Raw genomic sequence first — 20,326 nt, 5'->3', positions numbered from 1 at the left:
AGACTCCCCAAACAGGACTCCCTGAAACCTTAAGGAGGGAGGGTTTGCTGAGTATGGGAGCTGAAGGTGGGCTGGGTTGAGGGGAATGAAAAACAAGCACAAAAGGACAAAATAAATCTAATTTGTGTTCTTTCACCTCAACTCCAGGACCATTATAGCTCAACATGTCGGAGGAAATTAACAAACGATCTCTGTCATTAAGGATTTCATGGGTGGCAAGAGTTTTAAGTGCTCTATAGGTTTAGATCAATAACTAAAAGAAAAATGTACATTGAAAGGGCATTACTCTTCCAGAATTTAGCACCCTGGATTTCCTTTTCATTCCTGGAGTTCAGTTGTAGGTAGATGGCAGCTATTCTCATTCCAGATCTCTAGTGTTGAAAGAATATAGACTATGGAAATATGTATTGCATGAAAGCACATACCACTTACTGCCTCAGAGAGGGCAGAGGAGAGGCAGGAGGGGAGGAGGGAGAAAAGCTGAATCCTACAATGTCAGAAACAGTCATCAAAAAATATTTCCACATGTGACTGAAAGCAATTTTCAATTAAAATGTTTAAGAGAAAGAATAGGGTGTAGTGGAAAGAGTCTTCAGGTCCTGTTTCTTCTCTAGCAACAATAGCTTGCTTTTACATGGAGACTTTAAGGCAAACTTGTGCAATTCTAATATTCCCATTTCAGAGATAAGGAAACTCAACTCCAGGGAAGCAGTGACTTGCCCAAGTCCTTGACCTTCCACCTCTAAAATTCTGTAACTCATCAAGGAAGGCTTGAACCGATCTTCAAGGATGGCTAAGATTTGGATGGACCTCAGGGAGGGGAGAGATCATTCCAAGAGGGGAGAATATGAGGGAAAGCATGAAGACCAGGAAGCACAGCATGTGCAGAGAAAAATGGGAACCAAGGTTTATTTTGGGAAATTATAGAAAATAAGGTGGGAGAGGTAGCCCAGGGACAGATTACAGAAGCGAGTCCACAGCTGAATACCCCCCAAAAGTTAATCATGTTTTGGAAGATAGTGTGGTATAACGGATAGAGCACTAGAATTGCTGTCAGAAGGACCTTGGTTCAAATTCTGCCTCAGACACAATCTGTGTGATCCCATACAAGTCACTTAACCTCTCCATTCCTCAGGTGCCTCATCTATAAAATGGGCAGGTTGTGCTCAATGGCCTTCAAGATTCTCTCCAGCTATAAATCTATGATCCTTTGGGGGTGGGGGTGGCGAATCTGTGATTGCAAATCAAAATTCAAAAAAATCACAACAAATTTTGCAAGCAGTTAAGACAAAAACCTTCAAGTATTAAAGAATTCCACTTCAAGTGGTCCAGAGTTAGTATGCAATCCTAAGAAATTAAAGGAAGGAATGAAATTACAAAAGAGCATAGCTGCAACTCAAAATACCATATACTATACAAAAGAATCCAAATATCAATGAAATAAAGAATGTACTTTCAACAAAAGGGAAGCATTCAAGGCTTTTGGGCTAACAAACAAAACATGTGCAAGCATTTAACTAACAGAAACACAAGAAAGGCAGAAAACAGTATGGTGCGGTAGAAAGAGTGCCTACTATGGAGTCAGAAACCTGGGTTCAAGTCCCAGTCTACCGTTTTACCTGTGTGTCTGAATCTGTTTTCTTATCTGTAAAATAAGGCGGTTGGGCAAGATGACTTTTAAAGTTCCTTTCGTGCTCTGTATCTTGGATCCTATGATTATACAATGGAGAAACAAGTATAATCACAAGGAAAAACTAAGTAGAGTAATAAATTCTTTCATGTTTATGCATTATTCAATGAGAAGGAGAGAGAGAAAGAATGAATAAGAATAATAACAAAGAGCCATTAGAAAAGGAAAAAGGCGGCCATAAGGAGCTTACTGTTTAAGGAGAACTTAAAGTATCAGAAAAATGAAAGAAGAAAAACCGAATTGAATTCTTAATGAGCTTCAAGATCATGTAATAACAGCAAGAAAATTCAGGATGGATAGCCAGTCTTCAATAAATAAATGATCCAATGATGTGAACAGTTATCAAAGGAAGAATTGCAATGTATTCACAACCACATGCAAGCATGCTCCAAATTACTAATAATAAGAGAAATGCAAATCAAAACAACCCTGAGTTTTGCAGATTGGCAAAACTGATAACACTCAATATCAAAGGGGTGGTGGAAGGTAAGGCACAGGACTACATTGTTAGTAGAGCTGTGGGATGGTATAACCATTTTGGAAAGCATTTTGAAATTATGTAAATAAAGTGATTAAAATGTCTAGACCTTTTGAACCAGATTGTCCATTACTGAGTTTATACTCCAAGGAAACCATTGATAAGAAAAAAATTCCCATATACACAAAAATATTTATAGCAGCACTTTTCGTGATAGCGAAGAATTAGAAACAAACTGGTTGCCCATCAATTGGAGAATAGCTAAGCAAATTGTAGTATATGAATGTAATGTATATGCTGTAGAAATGATGCGTGTAATGAATACAGAGAAGCATGGAGAGATATATATTAACTGATGCAGAGTAAAGTAGAGCCATATTGAATAAAATAACATACACAGAAACTGTAATGCTGTAAATGGAAATCACAACTATGTAACAATGGACAAAACGAATAATAAAATTATAAGGAGTAAGCAGGATTTGAATAAAGAAAGATGAGAAGTTATCCCCAACCTACCCCTTCATGGAGGTGGGAGGTCCCCACAGATGTTACACATTGCCCACATTTTTATACTTTCTTAATGCATCTATCAATTGTGCTGACTTCTTCCATTCCTCTCTGACTCCTCTGACTTTTTTCCCCACAAAAAATACCATTTGCTATATGGGATAAAGAGAGAGAGAGAGATACATGGTATATTGTGGCAATACAAGAAACACAACACATTAATAAAAACTAAATAAGTAAAATAAAATAAATAATTTCCAAAAGATAATACTGCTAGAAGATATTAAGAATTAGATTAGAAATCAGGAGGGAAGGATATAAGCATTTATTGGACAATTATTATGTGCCAGGTACTGTGTTAAACATTTTACAAATATTACCTTATGTAATCTTCACAATAACCCTGGAATGTAGGTGTTGTTATTAGCCCCATTTTACAACTGAGAAAAGAGGCCAACAAGAGTTTAAATGATTTGTCCAGGGTCACACAACTGATAAGTGTCTAAGGCTGGATTTGAACTCAAGTTTTCCTGACTCCAAATCCAATGTATTATCTTGGGTACTCTCAATGCAGAACTTTTCTAAAAGAGTAAGAACTAACTTAGAAGACACAATAGGCCCTCACTTCTTATAAATGAATATTTAGTCTTTTTTAAGGGAGGAACAACACAATGAAGTATTGCACAAATTGGAAGAAGAGAAGAGAGATGTATTTCCACCAAATCCATTGTACCCATCTGAGGAGAGGAGATGTAATCCCCAAAAGTAATCAGTTCCCAGATGGGAGAGGTAGGTGACATAGAATCAGAGACAGAATAACTTGACCATAGAAGGGGACAATGATTATGGTAAAGGTAGGGAATAGGACCAGGTCTTGTGATTTGGAATATCCTACATGGCATTGCTCCTATATGACATTTCATCATTCATAAATTGATATTGCTAAGAATGAGTCACAACAAAATATAGGGAAGACATGTGAAATGATTTTGAGAAGTAACAAGATAGGAAACAGAAGCAGAAAATTGGTAGCTCTCATGCTCCTTGAGGGTAGGGATTAGTTCATTTTTCTTTCTTTATTTCTTTCTTTTTTTCTTCTTCCTTCCTTCCTTCCTTTTCCTTCCTTCCTTCCTTCCTTCCTTCCTTCCTTCCTTCCTCCCTCCCTCCCCTCCCTCCCTCCCTTCCTTCCTTCCTTCCTTCCTTTCTTTCTTTCTTTCTTTCTTTCTTTCTTTCTTTCTTTCTTTCTTTCTTTCTTTCTTTCTTTCTTTCTTTCTTTCTTTCTTTCTTTCTTTCTTTCTTTCTTTCTTTCTTTCTTTCTTTCTTTCTTTCTTTCTTTCTTTCTTTCTTTCTTTCTTTCTTTCTTTCTTTCTTTCTTTCTTTCTTTCTTCTCCCTACCACCTTTCTTCCTTCTCTCTTTCTTTTCTTTCCTTTACATTTCTGTCATTTCTCACATCCATTCCCACCCCTCAATAGAAACCCTTCCTTAGAACAATGATAGGCAAATAAAAATCATGTAATATATGAAAAATTATTTCTCTTTCTGTACTTTGTTTATCACCTATGTGCTAAGACATGGGAATGCATCAGTTCATACAAATCTTCCAAGGTTTCTCTGAATTCTTCATGTTTGTCATTTCTTCTGGTATAAATAATATTCCACTATATATATCACAATATTTTCAACTATTCACCCACTGATATGCACCCATTTTATTTCTAGTTTTTTGCTGGCACAAAAAGTTCTGCTATAAGAATATTTGTCTTTAAATATACTATCCTTCACATTAGCTTAGTTTTATTTGGGGGGTTTGGTTTTATATGAGAATCCTCTTACAACAATGACCAATGTGGAAGTATGCTTTGCATGATAACACATGTAATGACCCAAATCAAATTGCTTGACATCTCCCAGAGGGTTGAGGGAAAAGAAGGAGGGAGAGAATTTGGATATTAAATTTTCAGGAAATGTATGCTGAAAATGGTTATTACATGTAATTGGGAAAATAAAATATACTCTAATGAAATTATTTTTTTAAAAGAAACAAACACAAAAAAGTGAGACATTCTTGAAAAAAAAGAATACTTGTTTTTGGGGGACAACTAGGTGGCTCAGTGGATTGAAAGCCTGGTCTAGAGATAGGAGATCCTAGATTCAAATTTGACCTCAGACACTTGTGTGATCTTGAGCAAGTCATTTAATTTCCATTGCTAGTCCTTACAACTCTTCTGCTGTGGAACCAATACACAGTATTGATAGGGTTTAAAAAAAAGAATTCTTGTATTTTCCATATCTTTGACCTCTTTGGGCATATGCCAAAAAGTGGCATCACATAGTGTGAAATTACTTTTTAGAGTGTTTAGACCATTTTACAAATCCATCAGCAGCATATTAGTGTGTCTACTCTGGCATGAACTTAGAGAAACTTAATGAACATTTAAATAGTTAGAAAACAAATAGTAAAAGGAGGTTGAAGAGAGAGCTATGGATGATCTACAGAATGAAAATCATCCCCTTGGATAACTAGAAATTAACAGTGCCTGACAATTCAACGAGAGAAAACAAGGTGGCCAAATATACAGTATCACTAACAAATGTCATTCAGAAACTCAGAACAACCCAAATAAGATAGAATCCATACCTGTGAAATGTTAAAATCAGAATATTAATTCAATGGCTTTCTTGAGTTTTCAGGCTGGTCAGTTTAGTCAATTCATTTTGAATTTGAGTCCTGTGTATTCTGGTCTTCTTCCATCCAGAAGAACCCTTTTGTTTCGAAGTCAGCATCCTGTGCAAGGATCTGAGCAAACAAAGAAAGCTGCACTACCTCCTGCTGGGCAGTATTGGTGTTAGAATGTGACCCCGGTGGGGCTGAGGTCTTAGATTCTATGGCCTTAGTTTGTATGGCTAGCCACAGGCAGTCTGTTAGCCTGCTGTCTGTCACAAGGGGAGCTGAGTGAGAAGCTGTGACTACATTAGTGTGATGGAAAAAACCAGCTTAAAGCAATGGAGATGAGCAGCATAGATTTTTTACACGAATGCAACCCAGGACCACACCTATGGGGAGAGGTGGAATGGCTTTTCTGATGACAGTCCGTGTGCTCTATTTGCTCTACATCTGGTATTGGGCCAAATGCAAAAATCATGGAATCTCAGAGTTGGATGGAACCTCCAAAGTTTTCTTATCTCATCTGGATTTGAATAGGAATCACAGATAGACAGACAGATGGAGAGAGAGATGGAGGGAGGGAGAGAGAGAGAGAGAGAGAGAGAGAGAGAGAGAGAGAGAGAGAGAGAGAGAGAGAGATGGATGGATGGATGGATAGATAGATAGATAGATAGATAGATAGATAGATAGATAGATAGATAGAAAGATAGACAGACAGACAGACAGACAGACAGACAGACAGACAGACAGATAGATAGATAGATAGATAGATAGATAGACAGAGAGTTAGATAGAGAGTTAGATAGATGGATAGATACATAGATGGATAGATACATAGATGGATAGATACATAGATGGGCGATAAATATGGATAGATATAATATAACCCTAAAGGAAAGGAAGCACACATTTATTAAACATCTACTATATGCAAGGCACTATGCTAAGAGCTTTACAAATACTATCTCACTTGATCCTCACAACAATCCTGGGAGATATGGGACTATTTATTAATTATCTCCAATTTGAGGAGGAAACCTCCAATTGAGGAAACTGAGACAGACAGAAGTTAAATGATTTGCCCAGGGTGGCACAGCTAGGAAGTGTCTGAGGCTGAATTTGAACTTAGATTTTCCTGATTCCAAGCTACCTAATTGTCTCTAATTAGATAGGAGAGAAAAACACGATTTTATTGTACTAAGAGGAGAAAGCAAGAAATCCAGATCAGAAATAAGAAGCAGTCAAAGCATACAGAGAATGGGATCAAAGTCCACATAATGATAGATTTTTTAGAGCAAGAAAAGAACTTAAATATTATATAGCCTAGTCTCTTCATTCTGCACATGCTAACATCTCTCTGTATTATTGTCCAGTCATTTAAGTCATGGAGTGGTTAGCCATTTCCTTCTCCAGTTCATTTTACAGATGAGGAAACTGAGGCAAACAGGATTAAGTGACTTTCCTAGGGTCACCCAGATAGTAAGTGTCTAAGATCAGATTTGAACCAAGAAAGATGCTTCTTCCTTGTTCCAGGCCTGGCACTCGATCTACTGAGATATCTAGTTGCCAAACAAATGGACATTTAGCTTCTGCTTAAAAAATCTCTGATGTCAGAGGACAGACACATCACTGCACAAGAGAGTCTGTTCTACTTCAGCACAGTTCTAATTATTAAAAAATGTTCTTATACAGGGGTTTTCCCCTTTAGCACATTAACATTTTAGTAGCCAAAAGGAGCAGAAAAAGGACATGTAAAAGAAAAATGTAATAAAAGTCATCTTGGAAAGAAACACGGCCTCTCAGATAAGATGTTGAGAAGAGACACAGACTATCCTGAGACTTTGAAACAAGAACGCCCACTGCTTAAGAGGACCTGTTGGAAGGTAGATCATTGGATGAGGTCTTGGTGACTACAAGGACACACATTGTGGTCCATCAGCTTATTTGTATTTGACTGGCTTCAGGTTTTGAAGGCTAAAATTGAGAAACCGAAAATCATTGTCTAGAGCCTATGGGAAGATCACAGAAAGATGCTTGGGGTCCAACACAACAGAAAGGTAAGCTAGATGGTACAATGGGTAGAGCACTAGCCCTGGAATCAGGAAGCTCTGAGTTGAAAATTGGCACCAGACTCTTACTAGTTGTATGGTCCTATAGAAGTCATTGAATTTCTCTTTGCCTCAGTTTCCTCATATGTAAAATGGGAATGATAATTCCTGCCTTCCAGGGTTGTTGCAAAGATGAAATGAAACCTGCATTGGAGATGAGATTAATCAAGCAAAATGATACTCTCTCTTTTATTTAGAACTTTATGGTTTGAAAAGTACTTTCCTCCAATGCCCTTGTGAGGTGGAAATAGTGTATATGTTATTACAACCTTTTAGAAGATGAGGAAATTAAGGTTTAGAGAGGTGAAGTGATGTCTGGAGGTTTGCAGCTAATTAAATATCAGAGAGAGTTTAAACACAAATATCCTGACCCCGAACCTAGTTTTCTTTTTCAAATTAAGTTTTATTTTATTTTCATGAAGCCCAGCCACCCAAACCCCATCCCCCACTGAGAAAGCAAGAAAAACAAAGTTCCTTTCACAAACTTCTGTAGTCAAGCAAAACCGATTCCCCTCATGAAACTTAGCTCTACTTTATCACTGGCTTTTATTCAGTTCATCCGAGATTTCGTAAACATCTGCTACAAGCAAGGTAGGGAGGCAGGCCAGGGAGAAGGGTTCAGAGATTTGCCTCTGACACATCCTGGCTGTGTGACCTTAGGGAAATCAGCCTCTTTCTCCTACACCTACCACAAACAGTTCTAAAATGAGAACGTGCTGGTTGGCATCAATCCTGGGATTTCCTTAGTGGCAGCTCACTCTGAGTAAAATCATAGATTCGTTCCCTGAGTCCCTGACCTCAAGGAGTTTTTATTCTAGTATAGAGGCACATCTTGTCGTTCATCCTTCATTTTTGCGAGGACCAATGACATCACAGGATGATATCTTGACTTGTGGATGAATTAAATTTAAGTGAAGCCAATAGCACCAAATCATCAGCCTCACACTCTCTTCCAGAGTCATCCAATTCTAGCAGCACAAACATGATTGGTGATGGCCCAGGATGCAGTGGATGACTTTGGCATCTTCAATGTCTGACCAAGCTCTAAGCATTCCACATTTCCTGCTTCAGCCACCTTTATGGCTGTGGGATAAAAGCGTTCTCCTCTGCCTGTTTCAGTCTTCACATACGTGGGGTAGACACCCCACCCCCAATTTATCAACAGGTTTGAAGTCTGTCAGTTAACCTCAACCTGGTTTAGCCTGTCTGCCAAGACAGTTTCATCACTATGTGGCAAAAACCATACAATTTATACACAAATAAATAAACAGGAGATAACTTGGAAGAATGAATGAAAGAATGTAAAACTTTGATGGGCTTTTTATATACAATACTGTGTGCCAAGCTCTGGGAATACAAACAGCAAAATAAAGACAGTTCCTTCTCTCAAGGAGCTTACATTCTAATGGGGGTATCAACACTAATAAAAGAGAGAATGACCATTTCCTATTAATATCAATTAAGGACAGTTTCACTGACGACATGACTCCTAAGCTGAGACTTAAAAGCAAATAGAGGGAGATCGTTAGGTGGCTCAGTGGATTGAGAACCAGGCCTGGAGACAGGAGGTCTTAAGTTCAAAGCTAGCCTCAGACACTTGTATGACCCTGGGTAAGTCACTTAAATTCCATTGCCTAGTCTTTATTGTTCTTCTGCTTTGGAACCAATATCTATTTTACAATAGAAGATAATGGAGTTTTTTTTTTAGACTCTATCCCAGTGATGGTGAACCTTTTAGAGATGTAGTGTTGGATCCTGCCCCCCACCACACACCCCTAGACAGAGTGTCATGCCCACCTTCCCTCAGAGATTGGATACTGTGCCCGTCCCCCTACCATATGCTGGACATAATCCTCCCCCACTTAACCCACACAGGAGAGGGAGGAAGCATTCCCATCAGGCTGCTGGGCAGAGGGGTGGGTGAAGTGAGGGAAAATGTCCTTAGAAAGTGTAGAGAGGGGGAGAGGAGTAGTCTGAGTGCTCTGCTCCCCTCCAGCTCTGCCACCTGTGAGCTGTCCACCCCCCCCCCCACTTCCCATGTTCTCCCATTGGACTGCTAGGAGAAGGGGCGGGAGATGTGAAGAAATGTCATCAGGCACAGGGGAGATGGAGAGGGGAACTGAGTCCCTCTGCCTTTCTAGTAACAAACTGGATTGGGGGGGTAGTCAGCCACATGCCCACAGAAAGTGCTCTGCGTGCCATCCTTGGCACCCGTGCCATAGCTTCACTAGTACTGCTCTATCCATTTCCTTTTTTGAGAATCAGAACAAAAGTTACCTCTCTCTCCTCAGTATGAAGCACCTCTCCCATTCACAAGATTTTTCAGAGATCTCTAAATAGTGGCTCAACAATCATATTTGCCAGTTCTTTTTAGCACTTTGAGATGATAGTTCATTTCGGCCTGATAAAATTTGTACATACCAGGAGAAGCTAGGTGCCCTTGCCATCTAAATCCTCACTGATTTTTAGGTTCTACTCCTATTCACTATTGCTAGCCAATGCTTCCAAATGCACAGATCATTTTCCTTGGCAATGAAAAACTGAGGTTATGTCCTATCTTAAAAGGTCATGTTCCTACCCTTTTTTTGATTTTCCTCTTTCCCCAACATATCTTTTTAATTTGTTTGTTTGTTTGTTTGCTGTCCTTTGTATTCATTTCCCACTCTTAGCTCACGTTACACTATATACTCCTGATATACCTTAACGTATGATAACCAACTGTGAATGACTTTGGTAAATTTTTACCTTCTCTCTTGGAATCAATAGTGTTCCAAGGTAGAAGAGCAATAAGGGCTAGGCAATTGGGGTAAGTGATTTGCTGAGAATAACACAGCTAGACACTATCTGAGGTCAAATTTGAACTCAGGACCTCCCATCTCCTAAGCCTGGTTCTCAAGTCTACCAAGACATCTAGCTGCCCAACTTAATTCTTATCAATCATGCCAGGATTAAAGATAACTCCAAGGAACTCATGATAAAAAAGTTTATCTAGCTCTAAATAAGGAACTGTTGAAGTCTGAATGCAGATTGAAGTGCATCATTTTTCACTTCACTTCCTTCCTGAGTTTTTTTCTTGTATAAGCGACATGTGTCTCTTCACATCTCTTTCACACTGAAGGCTTCAGTCTTCTGCTGGACATCCCTTCCTAGAAGAGCTTCCCTAGGAATGACTGAGAGGTCTGGGCTGGTAAGTGTTTAACAATTTTCTCCCCGAGGGAAAAAAATGAACACAAAGACACACATTTAAAACCTTTTCTCTATCACTTTTTAAAGTCTAGACAATGCACAAGAGAACAAGCCAAGCCCTGATTTATATATAGTAGTTGCTGATTTCTGAGCTGTAAATGTTCAGCTGAAAATGGAAAAGATGACTTGTTCAAACATAGCCCCAACAGACCTCCACTTTCATTCTACAGTTCTAGATGCCTTCATGGGCAGCTAAAGCTATCGGTTGTTCCTGTTAACACATTGCCAATAAGGGAGTATTCTATTCCTGTGGAACACGTATTGTTTTACCTGAAAAGTATAACATCCCCACTAGTCCTAAAATAGTTTACATCTTGACAGCCTTAATTTCGGTTGAGAAATACGGATAGAAAACCTGGGCTTTTACAAATTGTCCAGTCAACATTATCCTAACCTTTGGGAGCAATTAATGAAAGACCCGAGTGCAAATTTTACCTCAGTTGGCAAATCAGTTAACTTCTGACTTGCCTCAATTTCCTCAACTGTAAAACAGGAATTAAAAACCATCTACCTTACAGAGTTGTTGTGAGGATCAAATGAGATAAAATCCCTTGAACTTTTACCACAAAGCCTAGCACATAGTAGGTGCTTAATAAATGCCTGTTTGCTTGATTCCTTCCTTAATTGCTTTGATTTGTGGGGAAGGAAAGAATCTTAACTAAGAAGAAAGATTCTTTCTAAATTTGATTTTAGTTTTTCCAATTTAAAGAAAAGAAACTATTTTCTCTGTTCCACCTCTACTCCCACACACTGACCAAAGGAAAAAAAGACAAGAAAAACAAAACCCTTGTGACAAATATGCACAGTCCAGCAAAACAAAGTCCTTAAATGGCCATGCTGCTGGGAATGAGGGCTGGGAGTCAGGCATCTTCCTGAGTTCAAATCTGATGTCAGACACATACTAAACATGTGACCCTGAGCCAGTTACTTAACTCTGTCTGCCTCGGTTTCCTCATCTGTAAAATGAGCTGGAGAAGGAAATGGCAAATCATTCTAGTATCTTTGCCAAGAAAACCCCAACTGGGGTCACAAAGAGTCAGAAACAAATGAAAAATGACTGAACTGACATGTATGTATATGTGTCTATGCATATGAATACACGCATGTGCACACACACATATCTTTCTGCTCTCTCGGAGTTGGGGAGCATGCTTTTTAGTGGGTCCTCTGGAATCACGGATTGAAAAGAGCCATTAGACCTCAGTGCCGAGGTCAGAATCCTCCCTCCCTTCCCACCCACGTCTTCCCTGTCCCAGCTCCAGCCTGGACAGGAAATCTCTGGTTCAATTTCTAACAGCAGGTGATGGATGCATGTGCACACCACCATCGCTTCTGGACAACATGCCGCGCAGCGCTGGCTTTGTAAATATATTTAGGAAATACTCATTGCAGAGAACACCAAACAGCTCCAAAGATAAAAGGAATTCCAGTCGCGAGGCTCTCCTGGCCAAAGCGTGCCTGAAATGGCCAGATATAGTCACAGACTCTGGGATGCCCAGAAAACTGCTTCAGAAAAGAAAGATCGGCATTATGTCAAATGGAGATAATACTACTTGCATCATTGACCTCACAGGGTTATTGTGAGAGGGAAAAAATCATAGTAAACATTTAAGGAATGCCTACTATGTACCAAGCACTGTCTAAGTGCTTTACAACTATTACCTCATCTGATCCTCACAACCAACATAGGAGTTGTGTTATTATTATCCCCGTTTTACATTTGAGGAAACTGAGGCAAAGGTTAATTGACTTGCTCAGTTTTGGCTATGTTGAATTTAAAGATGTCTATAAGACATCCAAGATATGGCTGGAGATGCAAGTCTGGAGATCAGCAGAGAGGTAAGGGCTGGATGAGGAGATTTGAAAATCATCCACATAGAGACGATCATTGAATTCATGGGAGCTGCTGAAATCACCAAGTGAAATAATCTAGAGGGAGAAGAGAAGAGGGCCCAGGACTGAGATTGGGGGACACCTAGAGTTAGTGAGAATGACCTGGATGAGAAGGTAACAAAGAAAACTGCAAAGGAATGGTCCAATGGCTAGAAGGAGAACCAGAAGAGAACGGTGGCATAAAAACCTAGTGAGAAGAGAAAGGTTCAAGAGGAGGGGGCATTAGTAGTGTCTAAGGTTGCAGAGAGGTCAAGAAGGATGAAGACTGAGAAAAGGCCAGTAGATTTTTCCAAAAAGAGATTGTTAATAATTTTGGGAAGATCCATTTTAGTCCATGAGGTCAAAAGCCAGATGGTAGAGAATTGTGAGGATAGTGAGAAAAAGGGAAATGGAGTCACCTACTGTAGCAGCCTTCTTGAGGCATTTTAGCCCCCAAAAGGAGGAGAGATGTGAGAGAATAACTGCAGAACTGTCACATGGAGAACAGCCTGAACTTTGCTTGGTGCCAGTGGGCAGATCTAGGAATGATCATGGAAATGAGAATGAAGCTCTTCCATCCCACATCCAAAAATTTCCTTCACCCCAGGAGCATACATGACTAAACAGTTCCCCTAGGGTTGTTCTAAGATCACCTCATATTCTGGTCTGCCCTTCAGGTGACTCAACTCGGACCTTTAGAAAGCAAAAATGGCGGGCGTTTGTTATGATGATTTAGAACAGAGAGAAAAAGCCACTCAGGTCTACTATATTGTAGAATAAAAATATGGTTTTTATTTTAAAATAAGGTAAAGGGGTCAAAAAATAAATTCTAACCTCCAAGTAGTTCCCAGCTTTCATGCTTGGATTTGAGGAAGGAACTGCAGCATGTAGTAAATAATACACTGGAGTTGGAGTCAGGATTGGCTTCAAATGTCACCTCTGGGACAGCTGGGTGGCTCAGTGGATTGAAAACTAAGCCTAGAGATGGGAGAACCTAGGTTCAAATCTGGCCTCAGATACTTTCTAACTGTGTGACCCTGGGAAAGTCATTTAGACCCAAATGCTTAGCCCTTACTGCTCTCCTGACTATTGGTTCCAAGACAGATGGTAAGGGTTTAAAAAAACATCAACTCTGCTGTTATTAATCCCTATGTAACTTTGGCCAAACCAGCTAACCTCTTATGTAGCCTCAGTTTCCCTTATCTGTTTAAAAAGAAATAAGGGAGTGTGGCTAAATATTGGTGAATGATGTTTCCAGCTTGAAATCTTATGATCTTTTGAGTTCCCCTACTTGTCTGCCAGAGTGCCTGGAATTCCCACCATTTGAGTCATTCCTTTGGATGAAGGTCTTCTTTTTCCAGAAGACAATACAATATTTGTTAAAGTACTTACACATGTGATACCTGGGACATGTAGCAAGTTAATGGCTTACCATTATCTCATCTCCCAACTCCAAAGAACAGATGAGTTTATAAAATTATCTATGCTGGAACTCAGTATATGTTTTGTATATATTTATACAAGTGCATGTTGTCTACCCCTAATAGATTGTAAGCCTCTTGAGGGCAGGTATTGTTTCGTTTTATTTTAGGGTTCCTCCAGCACAGTGCCAGGCACACAGTAGGTGCTTAATAAGCCGTTGTTAATCGATCGATTGATTAGTAAAAAACAGAACCCAATGAGAGTGGAGAACAGAACAAAGGCTCTCATGAAAGAGAGGAGATTGGGGAAGAGATGCTTAGGTGAGGATACTTAATGTGAGAAGTCCTTGTCAGCCAAGAAGAAGAGGGAGGGGAAAGTCTAACTAGAAAAAAAAAAACTGGAAGGAGAGTCAGAAGGACAATGAAAACCATTCTCCTTCTGCTTCTTGCCCCATTACATTCCCCACAAAAATACTGTATCTTTGAGGGCACAGAAATGCTAATTTTTGTCTTTAGGTCTCCCACACTTCATACAGTATGTGACACCCAGTAAGTACTTGTAGATTCTAATCTCGTGCTGCTCGAGGGGACTTGATGTTGGCCACCAACACAACTAATTAAAGAGATCTTGGAAGGGTCTTGGAGCTCTTCTGAAATTAGGGCTTAACCCAGGAACACAAGGGTACTAGTCGTACTCTCAAAAGCGTGGGAAGGATGAAGAAAGGGAGGGATGAGGAAGAAGCATTCATTCTACTGAGGAAAAACACTCCTAGCCATGGTTAATGGGAAAAGCTATCAGACAAGCTTCTCCTAAGGCCCATCCCCCAGGCAGGGCTGGCCTTGTCCTTCCACTTGTAAAGCCCAACACAGCTGCCACAGGGTCAATCCAAGCTAAACAAAGCTGCTAATGCAGTAGACTCAACAGAACAGAAAGCAACACCCAAAAATAAGAATGGATGGCGGGTTTATCAGATTTCACAGTCCCCTTTTCTGAATTTTGGACAATGAAAATAATAATAAATGATAGTATTTATGACCACATCCATCTAAAGGGAAAATCAAACAATGCACTCAGGTCAACCAACATGCTTCTTTGAGAATTTTCCAGGAAAAGCTACAAGAAGAAGTTATGAGACCATGTTTCTCTGATTGAACTAAATCTCACCCATTTCTCATCACAACACATAGGGACAAATTCTGTTTCCCCAGATCTTCCTTTCTCCAAGTCCAGGATTCTATCTACTGTGCCACTTAGAGGCTATTTCTATTCATACAACCCCCCACATGTATATATATGTACATATATGTGTGTGTACATGCCTATCTAGAGATACATACATATGAATATATAGCTATTCTTGGAGTCAGGAAGATCTATGCTTAAATTCCACCTCAAACATTTATTGGCTGTGTGACCTTGGGCAAATTGCTTAACTTTTCTGGGCCTCAGTTTCTCTATCTGTAAAATGTAGGCATTGAACTGGATGATCTCTATGATCCCTTCCAGCTCTAGATCCATGATCCTATAATATCCTATTAAACTTTTAAATGGAAAAAAGTATTACATAAACACCCATGTGAAGGGAGAAGGGTGGGGACTAGCTAATAAAGTTCCAGTCCTCAGAATATGTGCAGATATCACAATGACAAAAAGCCTTTTAATTAGTTGCTGATGCAGGGCAAAGGGGGCATACAAAAGGCTCAGGTAGATGAGCTCTCTCCCTTTACCTGGCAGCTGTCAAGTGAGGCAGTGAGTGTATGAGTGGTCATGAATGCATAATGCTGCCTTCACTTGCTGTCTCTGTCTCTATCCCTGTCTCTTATGTGTCTCTGCCTGGCTTTGTCTCTCTGTCTCTTTCTGCCTCTCTCTCTCAGGCTCTGTCTCTCTCACCAATGTTTCTTCTTTCTTGATGTTGGGTGAAGGAATCTTAGAGAAGGATGATCCGGGTTTCGACTTTGTAAGTTCTAAAAGGCCAGAGAAGTAGCCAGACGTATCCAGCAATGAGAATCCACAGCAGAGTCCGCTAGCAGCTTCTGCAGCTGAATCTGGTTAGGGTCCAGACCTAAGTGACGGAGGACCTTCTTGACCCAGCCCAGCAGTAAGTAGATTTGGAAGCAATGATACTCCTCGAAAGTCCCTTAACTGGGTCTCTCCCAGAAGTCAACTTACTGGAGACTCCTCAAAAGGAGAAAAGGATCAACAAAGTCAGGAAATGCCCTTTCCAAGAGGAGGGAGAGGGGGAAAGTTTTATGTTCACTATTTTACATTTATGTCCACTCTCCCCAGGGATCCATGGGCATAGAAGCTCTAGAAGTTGTACTCTGGTCCTTGCTATAACTTCTCAGTTAATATCCTTTTGCAAAAACTAATTAATGTGAAGTGGTTTATCCAAGTTGGGAAGACGTCCATTCGTCTGTTGAAATTGGGAGGAACACTGAATGGAGAGCAGTAGCATTCAATAATAATAATAAGTAAACCCTAAACTTTCAGTCTTTGCTCTAGAACCCTGAGGGAAGATGGAACCCGATAAACTCTGGGGACCCAACTTGTTAGTCTGAGGAGGGTTGGGAAAAGGAGACCCAGAGATGACACAACACATATGTGCGTTTGTATATATATAAGTATGTACGTGTAGATCTGCTATAGAATAATATTCCTATCTTTGCCTGAAATGTCTTAGAAAGGACTACATATGTACAATTACATTGTATACATATGTGTACATATATTTATGTGTGCACATACATGCCTCTATAATTTATGTGTGACTGGGACTCATGGTTGACTTAACGATCACTCATTTGGGTTACAATACAATCTGTTCCTTCATCTGTCAAAGAGAGATGATACTATCCTACCGTCTCGAGAGAGCTGTTGTTATAAGTATAAATTAATTCATAAAAATGAAAGTACAAAAAGCTGTTTAGAGGAAAAAATTTACCCTATTATGATCTAAGATTTTTTTAAAATCCTAAATGTTTATAAATTTAATAGAAATTTGATATGCTCTTTTTGTTACATGATTTTTTCCAATGAAGGAAATCAAATTGCTACTTACCTCTTTGGTTCAGTTCAATTTAATCAACCATCTTTAATGCCTTTTAAGACAACTCCAACAGAATATTGATCCTCATCAACATGGAGTGGATATGTGTTGCCGAATATAATGACAATTCTGGAATTGAATTCTACCCTAAACTAAAGGTTGACTGCACTGACCTTTGATGAAAAAAAGATCCAGTGATTTTACTGTAGACTGGTCAGCACTGGTGAAAGTGATTGAAGGATTGAGCACCCAACTTTTTTTATTTGTATTTCTTTGGCATCACATGTACTCAGGGATTCACCAATCCCCAGGCTTCATTACACTTTTTTTTTTTTGACAGAGAGGAAGTTAATAGGGATGGCAGACCTGAAAATGTATTCTCATCTGCTATTGGGCCAAGGGGATGGAATGACATATTTGATTTAAATTTTATCCATATACAGATAGATAAATAGACAGAAAGATAGGTATAGTTATATCTACCCATTAATATAAATATATATAGTTCTATATATCTATGTAACTATATCTACAAGAAGTTATAATTATATCTATCTATTGAAATCAATAGAGAAGATTAAATCCCTGAATAAATGTATGGTCATTTATCATTTAAAATGAGGGAAAATGAATCTGTACAATAAAGTACTTTGCAAATGTACTCCTTTAATAACATTATGAAATTCCCCCAAAATGTAACTAAAAGTCAACCAACTTTGGTCAAATTCAGTGAAAACAGAACAATGAAGAATAAATTAGCTACAAAACATATGGGACTCTTTGGATGATGGACAGCCAGGCTTTAACTAAGCCACTCAAAGAGCTGCTGTAATCTGTGCAGGCTCCTCTATCTTTCTATTTCCTGCTGCTTATAGACTCATAACCAAAACAAAAATAGGAAGAAACAAAACACAATGTACGTTATTCTCTGCCAGAATTGGCTAAGTATCTCTTTAGACTGACATACATGGCGACAACGTTACTGCAACCTGATTCTGCTTTCAAGACTTGGATTATTTTATCTGTTCATTGTTTCTAGCATGAGTCATCTGAATATCAAAAATTGCAAATGAATGCCACAAAGCGTAAGTCTTTGGGGGAGAAAAGTGCTCAGAACTCAGAGCTAAAGCTCCCCAAACTGAAACACATTTGTGAGCCTACACATAACAGCTACTTCAGGAAAATTCTTGTGCAAGAAAGCTGATTATAGCACCTATGTGCCAAAGAAGTCTTGAAAATCTCAGCCTTGTGAGTTGATTGCAATGGGACAAAAGTATCTCATCTGCTATGTGTTATTTTTAATTTTATTTTTCCTAAATCAGAAAAATGGCCAGTATTTGTATTTGTGTGTATATGTGTGTATGTGCGTGCGTGCACATGTGTGTGTGTGTGTGTGTGTGTGTGTGTTTTAAACTGATTCCCTACCTCATCCACATTGGAAGTACAGTAGCCACTTACAAGTGCAGTCCCAATATTGATCAGCACAGGCGATTTCACTTGCTCTGTTCTTTTGACCTGGGATCATTTCATTCCTCTTCAGGCAGCCTGTTTGCTCTCTGCTCTCAGGCAATCATCATACTGATGCCAAACTTAAGTAGCCATCAGCTTTGTTGCTGGTTAGCACTATCCACCAGCCACATACCAGCTTGCCTGGCTTTGTAGCTTTGTATTTTCTTTCTTTTTGTTTTGTTTTGTTTTGTTTTAAGTAGCTGGGATTTTTAAAAGATCACGATGCATCTACTATATGTGAGAGCCAAAACAACAGTTTATTTGGTTATGTTTTCAAATTGAAGTTCACATGAGGAGGTCTTGGATTTCTGAGGTACAATTAGCATAATGCAGTTTTATATGAATCAAAAATAATGAAGTAAATTTTCACTAGAAAGAAGGATGGGGAGGAAAGGATTCTTCAAGCTACCTATCTGCAGATTATAAGGAAAGTTCTTTTGCATCTCCAGACCTCAGTGTCCCCTTTGAACTAGATGACCTCTACAACCCCTACTAGCCCTAAATCTGTAATTCTATGATCTTTCTATTGTGTAAATGTTTATTCTTCTTACAGATTTTGATATTGAACTCATTGGAGATAAAGATATTAAAGCTCACTCAAAAGCACTTATGGTTTCTCTCTAGTCCAGTAATGGTGAACCTATGGCACAGGTGTCAAAGATGGCACACAGAGTGCTCTCTGTGGTCATGTGGCTGCCCCTTCCCCCAGTTCAAGTTCATTATTAGAAAGGCAGAGGGACTAAGAGAGAGCTGCTCCCCTCCCTCTCTCTACCGTGCCTGATGACATTTTTCCATATCCCCCATCCCTCTGCCCAGCAGCCTGATGGGAGCACACAGGGGGTAAGGTGGGTGGCTCACAGGTGGAAGAATTAGAGGGGAGCAGAGCACTTGGGCCACTCCCTTCTCCGTCTCTAAACTTACTGAGGACACTCCTCCCTTCACATGCCCCTCTGTCCAGCAGCTCAATGGAAACACTTCCTCCCTCCTCTGTTCCCTGAGGTAAAGGTAGGAGGACAGGACATAAGCACTCAGTGCTGGGGAGAGGCACGGCAGGAGGTCTAGGGGTGGAGTGGGGCCAGGCACTCTGTCTCTAATACATTTGCCATCACTGCTCTAGTCTAACGAGAATGCTGTTTGTGAAGGAGTCCTGATCCTCATGCTGGTGCACAATGCAGAAAGTTAATTCTAAATGTAAGATTGTGTTTGCCCACATAAGATATGTTTGTCCATGTGGTTGTTGTTTAAATATGACTCACAGAGGCACTGTCAGAAGTATCTGAAATCTTCCTACAAGTAATTCTTGCTATAAGGGGAAAAAGACAAGATCCACAAGACAGGGATCTCTTTTCTACAGGCTCTGAAAGGAGTGACTAGAATTATAGCTTCCTCTCCCCCTAAATATTGCTAGGTTAGGGATACAATAGTAGAGCTTTTAAAACCCTTACCCTCTGTCTTGGAATCAATACTAAGTATTGGTTCCAAAGCAAAAGAGTGGAAAGGTTAAGTGACTTGCCCAGGGTCACACAGCTAGGGCATGTCTGGGGTCATATTTGAACCCAGAACCTCCCTTCTCTAGACCTGGCTCTCTAGCCACTGAACCACCCAGCTGCCTGTGGTACACAAAGGTTTTTAAAAGTCACTTACCTGGTCACTGGTCCTTAAGTGCAGAGAGTAACCTCAAGCTTACAATTGGCAACTTGGCTCCTTCCCATCAACTGCTGGTTACACAAAAAGGCCATCACAAGTAGGGAATAACAACTAACAAGTTATTCGAACAAG

The sequence above is a fragment of the Monodelphis domestica genome, chromosome 3 (assembly GCF_027887165.1).
Source record: "Monodelphis domestica isolate mMonDom1 chromosome 3, mMonDom1.pri, whole genome shotgun sequence".
Classification (NCBI taxonomy): domain Eukaryota; kingdom Metazoa; phylum Chordata; class Mammalia; order Didelphimorphia; family Didelphidae; genus Monodelphis; species Monodelphis domestica.
Note: the sequence above shows the minus strand (reverse complement) of the source record.